Source organism: Meriones unguiculatus, chromosome X, assembly GCF_030254825.1.
Source record: "Meriones unguiculatus strain TT.TT164.6M chromosome X, Bangor_MerUng_6.1, whole genome shotgun sequence".
Lineage (NCBI taxonomy): Eukaryota > Metazoa > Chordata > Mammalia > Rodentia > Muridae > Meriones > Meriones unguiculatus.
In genome coordinates this window covers 56,517,996-56,525,351 of record NC_083369.1, presented here as the reverse complement: position 1 = coordinate 56,525,351, position 7,356 = coordinate 56,517,996, and positions in this window count along the sequence as shown.

Sequence of the window (7,356 nt, the reverse complement as noted above, 5' to 3'; positions counted from 1 at the left end):
TGCGGAATGCTATGCCTTAAAGATGGAGCTGGTTTCTGCCTTCCACCTTCCAGATGGTGAGTGCTCTCTGTCACGAACAACTCCACATTTGGCTAAGGCCGAGGATCTGGCTTGCTTCCATGTATGTGGACCTATCTGCATTGCCCCCGTGGCACGCCTGGGTTGGCTACCCAGAGGCTATTTAAGCTGTGGGCTGGCTTTCCCCGGGGTCCGAGGATTGTTCAATGTTCCTGAATAAACAGCATTGAAAAAAAAAAAAAAGAAGACAAGTTTGGCAGTTCCATGAACTTCTTTCTTGTATCGATATGACTTATTTTTGCTTTGCCTATAAAAAGGATTTGGGGAATAAACTCCTGGTTACAGTCTTACTGACAGCCCTCTCAAGCTGATCCTGTGTGTAGTGTGACTTGCTTTGATTATTTCAATCCTCATTCCCCACTCAGGTAGTGTTCCACTCTATTGGTGGGCTCCAACAGATAGTGCTGTCCACTGGGCTAGAAAACATTGGGAACAAAAAGTTGAAATAAAGATGAAGCTCAAGCTTGGAAGAGCTGAATTTTAAGTGGCTGGTGGTGATCACAGAAGTGAGGATAGAAGTCATTAAATATATGTCTGAAGATTCGGACACAATCTAGTGTACAGAGACAAGATTAGAATTATCATGGGAAATGAAGCTATAGGGAATGATATTATCCAAGACAGAACATCTATAATAAAAAGAGATCAGGTTGAAAGACATACTTAATGCAATGGTTTTCAAAGTTCCTTAATGCTGTGACACTTTAATACAGTTCCTCATGGTGTGGTGACCCCACCATAAACTTATTTCATTCTTACTTTATAATTGCAATTTTGCTGCTCTCATGAATTATAATCTAAATATCTGATATGTACGGTATCTGATATGTGATCCCTGTGGAAGGGTCATTCAATCCCTAAATAGATCACAACCCGCAGGGTGTGAGCCACTGTTCTCTGGCTTCTCAATTTGTGTTAACTCTGAGTGAAATTACTTAATTCATTGCTGAATAATGGATATAGTTTGAGTATATCTTCCAAAAGTTTCTGTGTTAGAAACTTGGTTTTCAGTGTGATACTATTAAGAGGTAGTAGAACCTTTAAGAGATGAGGCCTGACAGGAGACAACTTCCTGAACAGAACACCAACAGCACAGGCTCTAAGATCAACAATCAATAAATTTGAACTCATGAAACTGAAAAGCTTCTGTAAAACAAAGGACACTGTCATCAGAACAGAATGACTGCCTACAGACTGGGAAAGAATCTTCACCAACCCTTTATCTGACAGAGGGCTGATATCCAGTATATATAAAGAACTAAAGAAGCTGAAAAGCAGCAAACCAAGTAATCCAATTAAAAAATGGGGAACAGAGCTAAACAGAGAATTCTCTGTAGAGGAATACCGAATGGCAGAGAAACACTTAAAGAAATGTTCAACGTCCTTAGTCATCAGGGAAATGCAAATCAAAACGACCCTAAAATTTCACCTTACAACTGTCAGAAGGGCTGAGATAAAAAACTCAAGTGACAACACATGCTGGAGAGGTTGTGGAGAAAAGGGAACCCTCCTTCACTGCTTGTGGGAATGTAAACTTGTGCAACCACTCTGGAAAGCAATCTGGCGCTTCCTCAGACAACTAGGAATAGTGCTTTCTCAAGATCCAGCTATAGCACTCCTAGGCATATACCCAAGTACACAATAAGGACATTAGCTCAACCATGTTTATAGCAGCTTTATTTGTAATAGCCAGAAGCTGGAAACAACCCAGATGCCCCTCAGTGGAGGAATGGGTACAGAAATTGTGGTACATCTACACAATGGAATATTACTCAGCAATAAGAAACAATGAAATCATGAAATTTGCAAGTAAATAGTGGGATCTGGAAAAGATCATCTTGAATGAGCTATCCCAGAAGCAGAAAGACACACATGGTATATACTCACTCATATAGACTTATAATATAGGATAAACCTACTAAAATCTGTACACCTAAAGAAACTAATCAAGGCGGAGGACTCTTGCTAAAATGCTCATTCCCTATCCAGAAAGGCAAAGAGGATGGACATCAGAAGAAGGAAAAAAGAGGGAACAAGTCAGGAGCCTGATATAGAGGGCCTCTGAAAGGCTCTGCCCTACAGACTGTCAATGCAGATGCTGAGACTTATGGGCAACCTTTGGGCAGAGTGCAGGGAATCTTATGAAAGAAGTGGGAAACAGTAAGATCTGGAGAGGACAGGAATTCCACAAGGAGAGCAACAGAATAAAAAAAATCTGAGCAGAGGGGTCTTTCCTGATACTCCAACCCAGGACCATGCATGGAGATAACCTAAGACCCCTGCACAGATGTAGCCCATTGCATTTCAGTATCCAAATGGGTTCCATAGTAATACGAACAGGGACTGTCTCTGAAATGAACTTTATTCACCTCCCCCTGAGGGTGGAGCAGCCTTACCAGGCCACAGAGGAAGACAATGCAGCCACTCTTGATGAGACCTAACATACTAGGATCAGAAGGAAGGAAAAGAAGACCTCCCCTATCAGTGGGCTTGTGGAGGGGCATGCGTGCAGAGGGGGGAAGAAGGGAGGGATTGGGATGGGAGGAGGGAGGGAACCACGGGGGGATACAAAGTGAATAAAGTGTAATTAATAAAGAATTTAAAAAAGAGTAAAAAAGAGAGAGAGAGAGATGAGGCCTGGTGGAAGATAATCAGTTTGTGGGGGCATCACCATTAGAGTGGGACTTTGACTTAGTTCTCATGGCAGATTCTTTTGAAAAAATAGTAAACCTGGCTTCTCCCCTCACTCTGGCTTCTGTTTTAAAAGTGGCACGCATGCAGAAAGGGGAGGGAGGGTGGGATTAGGAGGGGAGAAGGGAGGGGCTTATGCGGCGATACAAAGTGAATAAAGTGTAATTAATAAAAGTTAAATAAAAAATTAAAAAAAAGTATTTTTTGTATCCCCTGAGGGGGGATACAAAGTAAATAAAGTGTAATTAAAAATAAAATTAAATTTAAAAAAAAGGAAAAAATATTTTTTAATTTTATGTATATGGATGCTTTGCCTGCATGTATGTCTTTGTACCAAATGCGTGCAAGCAGAGATCAGAAGAGTTTGTCATATCCCCTGCAAATGGAGTCCCAGACAGATATGAGTGAATGAATGTGTGCTAGAAACTGAATCAAGGGCCTCTACAAGAGAAGCAAGTGCTTCTAACTATGGAGCCACATCTTCAGCCTCATCACTCTTGCCTCTTAATTGCTATATATATGATCTCTCTCTTTCTCCTCTGTTTCATTTATGCTCTTGCTATTGTGGTGTTATCTGCCATGAAGTCTTTGTAAAAGCTGAGCAAATGTTGGCACCATTCCCTTGAGCCTGTAAATAGTCCTTTTTCCCCTTGAAAAGTACTCAGTTTCACATACTTCATTATAAGATTGGAAAAACTGACTAATAGGTATATAATGTATAAAACATTTCCCTTATCTACATCTATTAATTTATCTTTTTAAAAAATCCCATTCACATTGTTTTCTTTATATAACCCATTATCTCTTGGTTACTCTCATATTTTGTGATATTTAATTTGTAGATATTAAAAATTCAAACATTCAAAATTCATAATTGTATCTTATATCCAGTTGAAACTTCCAGTGCATCTTACTGTGCAATATCTCAGATCCCCCAGAAAAGAAATATGGTTTGTTCTTTCCTTTCATTTTTTTTTTGCTTCTCTTTCTTCTCTGCTTGGTCTAAGGCTTCTGAAAACTCCTGACTATGGGTAGGGAATTGTGAGTGTGTGCATCAGCATGTCATTGTTGTGTTACAATACCTTGGAAAAACAGCTGAAAGAAGTAAAAATTTCTTTTGGATCATAGCGTCACATATTTTAGTCTATAATTACTTGGATTTTTTTTTTTTTTTTTTACTGAGCTTATGTGTGGTAAGATAACTGAACAAGTGGATCATGTTATGGTGGACAGGATGCACAGAGAACAAAATAGGAAAGATCCAGGTAAAAGATACACTAGTAAAAGGCATGCCCTGTGACATATTTCTTATGAGTATACCCCACATATTAATACCCATAGGGTATTCATAACCCATGGGGTTAGCGAATAATCAAGTTAGTGCCTTAATGGCTTTTAACAGCATTACCAGTTTTGGACCAAGTGTTCAACACATGAACCTCATGGGTGTGGGGTACTTCATATTCAAGCCACAACAGTGAAAACCTCAATTGAGTGGTGATGATATAATTATCTACAAGGTACTTTATGAGGTAAGCACTCCTAGAATACTGCCTTTTGGGGTCAGGCTTTTATAGTTTGTTCACAAAGCTTTTCTCCATTTTCATGACCTTAGTAGGCATCTGTGCCTGTATCATTCCTTTATAAGAACAATGTATGTACTCACAGTTTTCCCTTTCATCTTTTTATCTACATAGCTGTCTTCTGGGATTCCTTTATGCTATAGCAGTCAGCTATGCACAGAAAGAAAAGAAAAGAGAAAAAACCTGTCTGTCCCATAGACAGCATAGTTCATTGGCATTACAACTCTACACCCTATGTTTGCCTCACCAATGTGAGTTTCTTCAACTAGTATTCTGCTCCAGGATTCTTCAGATAAAAAGTCAAGTACATAATTTTACTTTTTTTCTAAACACCAGATAATACATATAAGGTTCCTCCAGGAACTCCCCCTGCTTTGGTAGTAATACAAGTGAGCCTAAAATTAATTTTGCACAGCAAACTTCTATCCTGGTATTAAGATGCCAGTTTCATCCCTTGATAGGTTTAATTGTTTTTTTATGTTTTTATTTTATTCTTACTTGGCTAGAGCAGTAAATCATAGCTGATTCTTACTCCCATGAATTCTCTTACAAACCCTCTTTGTTTTTCTAGTTAGTCTCTAGAATTCCCTCTCTCTCTCTCTCTCTCTCTCTCTCTCTCTCTCTCTCTCTCTCTCTCACACACACACACACACACACTTACACACACATACATACATACAAACATATGTATGTATACATACAGGCTGGAGGTGGATGGTTGGGATTAATAACTAAGATGGCAGTTTGTCTAATTCTTAGTAAATTCTGTGAGAATCTGCCCAGCATTTTTTCTTTAGGATGGAGTTTTATTCTTCAAATGTATGTCCTCAATCTTGAGGCCTTAGTCAAAAGTTGTAGAAAGACAGATAAAAGATACCACCATCTAAGATAATTTTACTTATATTTGTATCAGCAGGCACGTATATATGACATAATTAATTATTACTAAACAAAGATAAGTAGTTAAGAATATGGAGTGTGAAGCTCTATCTAACTTCATACCCTAAGTTAATCATTTGATCTTCTATGCCGCAATTACCTTATCTGTAAGGATAATAATAGTAGCTCATCATAGGATTTTTTAATATTAAGTGTAATTCATGTATATCTTAGATTAACACCTCAGAACAGTGTTGATAACAGTAGTATTATGTATGCTTACTATTAGTGTTGCTTCTTTTTCTTAAACTAACAATGTATTATCCATGTGGGCAAGATCTTTGTTGTTGTTTATTGATAACTTTCCAGCTCTCCCAGAATTGGATATAGCAGGCGCTAGTAAATGTGACTGTCTGTAGACTTCTTATGAATAAACTAATGTGACATTTATGCTTTTAATATTAAGGTAGGAGCAGAAAGGGCAGGAGCTGGGAATATTAAGAAGCACAAACAGAAGAGATGGATGAACCTGGAGGCCATAGCATTGTTTCAAAAGCCATAGAAGAGGAGGCCTTATGAGGAATAACTGGGGAACAATGTCAAATATTGGTTGAGAGTCAAAGGAAAATTAAAGTAAAAATAAATCATTGCATTCTAAAACAGAGAATCTCTGTGCTTTTCTTTCATATCAGTACATTTTGCTTTTCTTTTCTTAAAAGATGCTTTTATTAAAATGAATGACCACTCAGAGCAAATTTTTGAAAACACATATTAAAAGTTTTTATCCTGCCAAAGAACAAATCATTCCAGCACTTACCTAGTCTTGGCCAGAACCACAACGTATTCATCCTCAATACAGTTTTGTACAGGTTTCTCTGACCTGGACACTCCTCTTGAATCAAACAACAAAAGCTGCTGTTTATGTCTTCATGACACTCTCTCTCCTAAGAGTGTCTTTCTCCTTTCCTCCTACCTGCTTTTAAAGTTATAATTACACCAAATAAAAATTCTTATAATTCAATAACAAAAAGACAATTCAATTAAAAGGGGAAAAATTATGTGAATAGACATTTTTTCAAAGAAGAAAATGCTAATGGCTAATAAGCACATGAAAAGATATTCAACATTATTTGTAGGGAAATGAATATCAAAGCCACTGTGTCACCAACAGCACAAAATGTTAAAAAGCTCTGAAGTTCTAACTCTTACCCATATGCTGTGAGTTTAATTTTATATCTTAAAATTCTTGTTAAAGTCCTAACCCCCAGCAACTTAGAATGCATTAAAAAAATGGATCATTGAAGATGTAATTAGGTAAGGTAAATTAATTGGGATGGACAGCAATTTATTATGATTGATGTCTTTACTAGTGGAGCTCTCATCCCTTATAAAAAAGCTTATTTTTGCAACAGATGGAGATTATTAAAAGGATACACAACAGGTCAAAATTCAGAGAATACAGGATAATGGATTGCTTAACTCTAAATGATACATCTTCAACGCAACCCATGCACCAGGGCTTAGGAAAAAAAATCACAAGTAGTAAGATTATAGGAGCCAGAGGCCCAGGAAATCTACTTTTAGATATTGTTCTCTAAGCATGACAGGAGAAATGTACTCATGAACTCGTAACAATACAGTTGCTTGGATGAGCCTTGTATAACAAAAGCAGTTGACATGCCAACTTGAATAGGGAAAATTCCACATTGTCCCACTCCTACATGAAGAGGTACAGGAGTCAATATCTGTGGAGAGAGGGTGAATCAGTTTCCTACAGAGATAAACTCCTGGATAGGTTGTTCATTCCCATGTGGTCAGTCCTGAACATACATATAAGCATCTTTCTCCATGTTTTCCTCTATCTCTCTCTTTCTGTATGTATGTATGTATGTCTATATCTATCTATCTATCTATCTATCTATCTATCTATCTATCTATCTATCTATCTATCTACATATATATGATTTATATGTGTGTGTGTGAAAATATCATTCATTAATTTAGGGAAAAGTTGGACAGGCAGGGAAGGAGTGATGTAATACAATATAAAGTTTTTAAATCATATTTTAAAGAAAATTGATTGAGACACAATACATATAGAGAGAACACTACATGAGGGTGAAGG